Source organism: Rhodnius prolixus, unplaced genomic scaffold (genome assembly GCF_049639745.1).
Source record: "Rhodnius prolixus isolate KJV_2025 unplaced genomic scaffold, Rpr scaffold_3, whole genome shotgun sequence".
NCBI classification, from domain to species: Eukaryota; Metazoa; Arthropoda; class Insecta; order Hemiptera; family Reduviidae; genus Rhodnius; species Rhodnius prolixus.
Genome location: NW_027411603.1, coordinates 28,207,061 through 28,215,032, shown reverse-complemented (window position 1 = coordinate 28,215,032; position 7,972 = coordinate 28,207,061).

Genomic DNA, 7,972 nt, shown 5'->3' with positions numbered 1-7,972 from the left:
TTGTTAAAAGCAATATGAATGCAATGTCAATCAAAAAGCTTGCGAACACATGTAGGTACAGACATCTCAATAAAAAAGGACACTGCGCTTCACACAACAGCATATTCAAATGCAGTACACTTTTACAGCTTCTATCGGAATTATCGGTATATTACACCGCGTTTAGGAACTTAAAAAGACAGATTTACACTATGCTTAATCCATGTTTTAAAATTAATCGCGTAACTTCCTGTATAAATAAAGCGAATAATGTCGAATCTATTTTACAGTCGGTTAATGATTTAAAAAAGTTCCTCGGGAATCTTAATATCGACACCAACAAATTTAAAAAATATGTACCTTCCACTAGTTGCGACACCAACGAAATAAACATTTTGAATAAATATAAGAAAAACTTGTCTTCGTTAAAAATGTAAAGTAACTTCTTTTCCGGAAAACTTTTGCGCGTGTTGTAATATCTTATTTTATGACGAGGATTTAAATTTTTTTATTAAATTTCAAAATAAAGATAATAAATCGTGGCGAACTATAATTATTTATATTAATAAAAATTATGATAAAGTTCAATTGGATACTGTTAAAATTTGTACATACTGTGCACAAAAATTAAATCAAAATTGTATTCCCGGACGCGCCGTGTATAACTTAGAAGTTTAGAAGTAGATCCCGTGCCTGAAGAAGTTGGTAAGCTGAATATTTTCGAAACAATGCTGACCCAATTAGTTAAATCGTTTCAATGTGTTATTCGTCTCCAGCCGAAAAAAAGAAAAATTGCGGTCAGCGAAAAACGTAAAGGGTCGCGACACTTATTTACCCCTCCCTTTACAGAAAAACGTGAACCTACTTCCGAACGAACTGTCCCAAAATCATGAAGTGGTTAATGGCGTACCTACACAAAACCGAGTCACACGGCGAGATTTAGTGAGCGCGAATAAAATTTACAAAGCGATTGCCGCTTTAAAAGAAATTAACCCGTTATACGCGAACGTAAATCCAAATGTAAAATTGTTACCGAATATTAACGAAAATATAGGTAATAAATACACTTTCATGGATGTATTCGGGGCTTCCATAAAAAAAGTAAATAGTACAACTTTTTATAAAACCGGATTTTATACTTTTCACTCCCTTCATCCGATAAATTTGAACGCAGTGGAATCGAGCGAAATCGAATCGTATCAAATGCAGCAAATGAAGGGAGAGTACGTGTCGGTTTTTGATAAAAATTTAGATTATTTGACATTTCCACATCTATTTCCTAAAGGCAGGTTCGGAAAATTTGACGTAAATAGAACTATTTCTCTGTCGTAAAACTGAGTATCGTAAAACGCGAATATTAAATAAAGACGGGCGATTTCGGCAGGATCCTTGCTATTTATTTCATCTGTTAAATGACAGTGAATTTAAATACCTAGGCGGGGCGATTGCACATTTGTCAAACGTTCGCGCGTACAAACCGTACACGGTCAATGATATTTTGACCAAAGTTGCCGTAAACGATGAACAGTTGGAACAGCAATTAATCAATCTATTTAGTTCGTTGCGAGGTACTAAGAAGTATTGGCAACGTCGACGCCAGGAACTCAATGCCATGACACGCGATTTTGGGGCGCCGACTTTTTTTGTAACTTTGTCATGTGCAGAATATGATCATTCCGAGTTATTGCAATACATTATCAAAATTAATAAAGATGTTCCTAACGTGGAGAAAATGTCCCCCGGAGAGTTATGTGCGTTAGATCCGAATAGCGTATGCAGATATTATCACCGTCTCATCAGAAATATGTTCAAGTTCCTAATAAACGATAAAATAAACCCGGTATTAGGTTTCGTGGAACACAATTTTTGGCGCGTAGAATATCAAGAAAGGGGGCGCCGCATTACCACATGTTATTGTGGATTCGGGATAGTCCGGAAATTAATGATTCTTTTGAAAAAGTTGCAGATTTCATTAACACATACATTTGTGCTCGGTTACCGGATCCTTTCCCTATCTTACACTCGTTTGTCCGGAAATATCAATTGCATAAATGCAACACGTACTGCCAACGTAAATATCGCGTTAAACAAAAAATGTATACTAGATGTCGCTTTGGATTTCCGCGAAAAGTTACTGACGAATTAATAATTAATGACATAATTTCCACAATCGCGTCTAGAGTTAAAGGTTTCGGTCCGAAACGTGTTTACGACTTGCCTAGACAGAGAAGTGAGGTTCGTATTAACGACTACAACCCTGTCATTCTATTAGCTTCCGGCGGTTTTAACGTTGAGTGCAATTCGTTAAAGACGGAGATTTGTGATTAGTTATTTACGTAACCAGTTATACATATATCTAACGGAATTAGAAGTTCTATGGGCTGATATATGTAAAGAATCTAATAAAAAAGCGTTGTGGAGTTTAGGTTTAAAAAAATTAACGCATCGTCAGATCGGATTATACGAAACAGGGGATCGGATACTCGGGCATCATTTGTACGGTAAATCGGAAGATATGAGATATATCAGCACTACTTTTCGGGAGAATAGAAAACTATGTTTAAAACCTTACAACCAACTACAAAATATGCCAGGTTTCGGTCCGAAACGTGTTTACGACTTGCCTAGACAGAGAAGTGAGATTCGTATTAAAGACTACAACCATGTCCTTCTATTAGCTTCCGGCGGGTTTAACGTTGACGTGCAATTCGTTAAAGACGGAGATTTGAGATTAGTTATTTACGTAACCAGTTATAGATCTAAAAATTAAAAAAACGGAATTAGATCTATGGGCTGATATATGTAAAGAATCTAATAAAAAAGCGTTGTGGAGTTTAGGTTTAAAAAAATTAACGCATCGTCAGATCGGGTTATACGAAACAGGGGATCGGTTACTCGGGCATCATTTGTATGGTAAATCGGAAGATATGAGATATATCAGCACTACTATTCGGGAGAATAGAAAACTATGTTTAAAACCTTACAACCAACTACAAAATATGCCGGGTTTCGGTCCGAAACGTGTTTACGACTTGCCTAGACAGAGAAGTGAGATTCGTATTAACGACTACAACCCTGTCCTTCTATTAGCTTCCGGCGGGTTTAACGTTGACGTGCAATTCGTTAAAGACGGAGATTTGAGATTAGTTATTTACGTAACCAGTTATAGATCTAAAAATTAAAAAAACGGAATTAGAAGATCTATGGGCTGATATATGTAAAGAATCTAATAAAAAAGCGTTGTGGAGTTTAGGTTTAAAAAAATTAACGCATCGTCAGATCGGCTTATACGAAACAGGGGATCGGTTACTCGGGCATCATTTGTACGGTAAATCGGAAGATATGAGACATATCAGCACTACTTTTCGGGAGAATAGAAAACTATGTTTAAAACCTTACAACCAACTACAAAATATGCCGGGTTTCGGTCCGAAATGTGTTTACGACTTGCCTAGACAGAGAAGTGAGATTCGTATTAACGACTACAACCCTGTCCTTCTATTAGCTTCCGGCGGGTTTAACGTTGACGTGCAATTCGTTAAAGACGGAGATTTGAGATTAGTTATTTACGTAACCAGTTATAGATCTAAAAATGAAAAAACGAAATTAGAAGATCTATGGGCTGATATATGTAAAGAATCTAATAAAAAAGCGTTCTGGAGTTTAGGTTTAAAACAATTAACGCATCGTCAGATCGGCTTATACGAAACAGGGGATCGGTTACTCGGGCATCATTTGTACGGTAAATCGGAAGATATGAGATATATCAGCACTACTTTTCGGGAGAATAGAAAACTATGTTTAAAACCTTACAACCAACTACAAAATATGCGGGCTGATTCTGCGGATATATATTTGAAGTCATGGCTAAACGATTACTATCCGAATCGACCCGACGATGTTGAAAAATTAAACTTATACGATTTCTGTCGTTATCACGATCTTTCCCGAGATCAAATAGAAGGCGAAAACCGAATAAAATTAAAAAGTAATGTTATTTTAAGAAAACGTAGGACAGAGGTGGCGTTGTTTTGGATGAAAACGGGCCATGACTATTTACAGTCCCATTTACAACGCATTGGTGTTGCTGGATCACCAATATGCCCGTTATGCAGTTTAGAAATTATGACTGCTTCGCATTTAGACGACTGCATATCTCTGCAGGATGTTTGCAACTGCTGCAAATCTGATATAAAATCTGACTGCACGCAGTCGCATGGCCGAAGTAGCCAGCGACCATGGCGTAGATAAAAAAAAAAAAAAAAAAACAAACGTGGCAAACCTTACGTGATCCAACATCCGATCTACAAAACTTTAAATACCGAACAAGACCGCAATAAGTATTATCATTCCCTTTCACTTCTTTTTAAACCGTGGCGAAATGAATCGGATATTTTAAAAGGTTTTCGGACGTACCAGGAAGCGTTTGAGCATTATTCCGCGGAATTAAAAGAGGCCATGACTTATCACGATAAATTAATTTTGATTGAAGAAGGGATCAAAGAACTTCAGAGTAAAATTGCGGAATTCAAAGAAGAGAATTCCATTAATTTAGAAGAGGATAATTATTATCCAAGAAGTGCAGGATGAGACGTGGCCATGTTGGAAGTTTGCGCGGCAATGTACTACTAGGATAGTTTGAAAAGTTCTCGGAATCACCGCTAGTTGTCAGTGCTAGAGCAACAAGGTTCCCGCGCAATAATCACAAATCCTTTGTGACTACAGATGAAACTTGGGTCCACTACTATACCCCAGAGACAAAACAACAGTCAAAGCAGTGGAAACATCCTGAGTCACCTCCACCAAAGAAAGCAAAAGCAGTACGTTCGGCCGGAAAGGTCATGGCCTCAGTTTTCTGGGATGCAAAAGGCATTCTGCTGATAGATTATCTTCCTACTGGCCAAACAATTACGGGGTAATACTATGCAAACCTCCTAGACCAATTACAGGAAAAGATGCGCGAAAAAAGGCCTGGTTTGGCAAGGAAAAAAGTTATCTTTCATCAGGACAACGCCCGCCTGCACACAAGTGTTATTGCCATGGCAAAACTTCATGAACTGAGGTACGAACTGTTGCCACATCCACCTTATTCACCTGATTTGGCACCATCAGACTTTCATCTCTTCCCCAAGCTGAAAATTTTCCTCGGTGGACAGAGATTTCCTATAATGGAAGAACTGACTTCCGAATTGGAGAGATATTTTGCAGGCCTGGAGGAATCTCATTTTCGAGATGGGATCAAGACATTGGAACACTAGTATCGACGATCGCGATAATAAATTTAATTTAAACGAAGATCAAAGCCGGATTTTTAATAAAATAACTAAAACCCTTATCGACCAAAGTCATAAAAGGGTTGCTGCCAAGTTTGTTCCTCGAGTTCTGACTGACAATCAAAAAGAACATCGAGTTGAAACATGTCGTGCTTTGAAACAACAGCTTGAAACTGAACCAGACTTTCTGTCAAAGGTCATTACTGGTGATGAGTCATGGTGCTATGGTTATGACCCAGAAACAAAGCAACAGTCGAGCCAATAGAAGACGTCATCTTCACCCCGACCAAAAAAATGTCAATTCAAGTCAAGTCAAACATCAAAACAATGCTGATTTGCTTTTTTGATGCCAAAGGCGTAGTCCATTCAGAGTTTGTCCCCCCAGGTCAGACCGTCAATCAAACCTTGTATTTGGAAGTTTTGAAAAGATTGCGCAATAGTGTTCGCCAAAAGTGACCCGATTCGTGGCAAACAGGAGACTGGTTCTTCCACCACGACAATGCACCTGCACACACAGCCATCTCTGTTACACAGTTTTTGGCTAAAAATGGCATGGTTCCGCTGCCCCACGCACCTTACTCGCCTGACCTGGCTCCGTGCGACTTTTTCTTACTTCCACGCATGAAAAAGGGCATGAAAGGTCACCGATTTGACAACATTGAAGAGGTCAAGAAAAAAACGAAGAAGGAGCTGTCAGCCATTTCTAAAGATGACTACAAAAAATGTTTCGAACAGTGGAAGCACCGGTGGGACAAATGTATTAGTTGTAATGGAGAGTATTTTGAAGGGGATAAGGTTGTTCTGTAAAAAATTTGTAAATAAATAGCTTTTAAAAAATGATTGCGGTTTTTTTTGGGTACCCCCTCGTACAAGTTGAGAGCAAGGTTGCTGCTAGACTTCGACTACGTTACTCAATTACCACAGGAAATTGTAAAAATAAATTGCAATAATACCATGGCAAACGTCGTTCAAAAAATCTTTGGTACTCTTTATATATGGCTAAAAGAGTAGAAAGATGCTCCACCTGTAATACCACCAACATTGAAATGTTGCATCAAATTGAGGTCGAATGCGGCCAAGTTGTTGAACATCTACCGCAGTCTCTTACAGAACAAATAGAAGAAAAGAATATTCGTATTAGATGTATTAATTGCCAATCAGTGGCTAAAACAAGCAAAATCAATTTACTTGGTAACTATCTGCTGATTGAGCCATTAAATATAGTGAATAAAACATGTTCTGTAAAAACCACCCTTGCGAGAGTTCGAAATTTTTAAATGTGGGAACAGATGCATACATTTTAAGAGAATGGGTCATGGGAACATGAGCCATGAAAGTGTAGGGCACTTTGTGGCTCATTGTCTCAGACACAACAACAAGTGGGAGCTTTACGATGATTTGCAAAAAAATAAGCAATATATTTGTACATTAATTCACTACTGTTTTTCTACACCTTGTAAAAGGATTTAAAAATGTTTTCGCTTATATTCATCTTCGGTTGACGGAAATTGCCAAAAATAATGAACCTTTCGGTAATTTCAATATTTTACTTTTCGGTGATTTGTTACAATTGCAGCCCGTTAAAGGTAATCAAGTTTTTAAAAAGTTAACCCGCATCAAATGCAAATCTAAACTCGGATCTATCAGTTCTGCTGATCTTTGATCGATGTTCGAATACGACGAATTAAAAATTAACGTAAGACAGAAAAATGATAAAAGCGGTTTCATAAACACTTTGCTCAATATTCGGCCGGGTAATATCTGCGTAGAAGATATCGCACTATTAAACTCACGTGTTTTGCCAAATAATGATTTAAATAATGTCATTCAAAATTATAAAGAATTAGTCGATTCCGGTTAAAATCCGTTATGTCTTTTCGCGACTAAAGCTCAGTGCATTACTTTTAATAAACTTTATTCAGATAAATTCGAAGAAGAAATAGTCATAATAGATAGCATCGATGAAATCGATTATAATTTTAAACTCTCGAATAAAAAAATAAATGATTTGAACTTTTTAATTAATAAAATTTCGAAAGACGACTCCCGCACTGCTAATTTATCTAAAACAATAAATTGATTTGTTAGCGCGAAAATAATGATTAAAAGAAATATCGATATTGCTACCGGAATTGTAAACGGAACAATAGGTACAGTGGAACGGTTTGTTTATAAAGGAAACGTCGTTGATTCTTTAATCATTATCATGAATAACAAACCCTTTTCTTTAGAAAGGGAAAAAGTGCGATTTCTGTTGTTAAAAAATATTTACGTTCACAGGAAACAATTACCTGTCAATTGACCGTTTTTTAAATTTGATTTAAATTTTCTAATTACAGCGTTGACATACCGCCATTAAACTTCACGACTTTTCCTAAAATATGTATACAATTGTTTTTTTAATATTAACTTCTTTTCCTAATGTTTGATTTTTGAGAAAAATTTGTAGTCCGTCTTAACTACCGCGACCGGTCATTTGACCGGCTGAATATTTTCATTTTATTTACTTATTTTAATATTTTATTTTATTTATTTTATTATTATTATTTATTTATTTTTTTTTGTAACAGAATTCTCTCGTAAACTCAATTTGATAGTGCATTTATCGGATTATTGTTTGCATGTGGTGCATATGAAGCCAAAAATGTACGATGCTGCCCTTTTCGCTGGAACAAAAATAGGGACGAGCATTCTTCTCAAACACTGTGAGCAGAAATGTA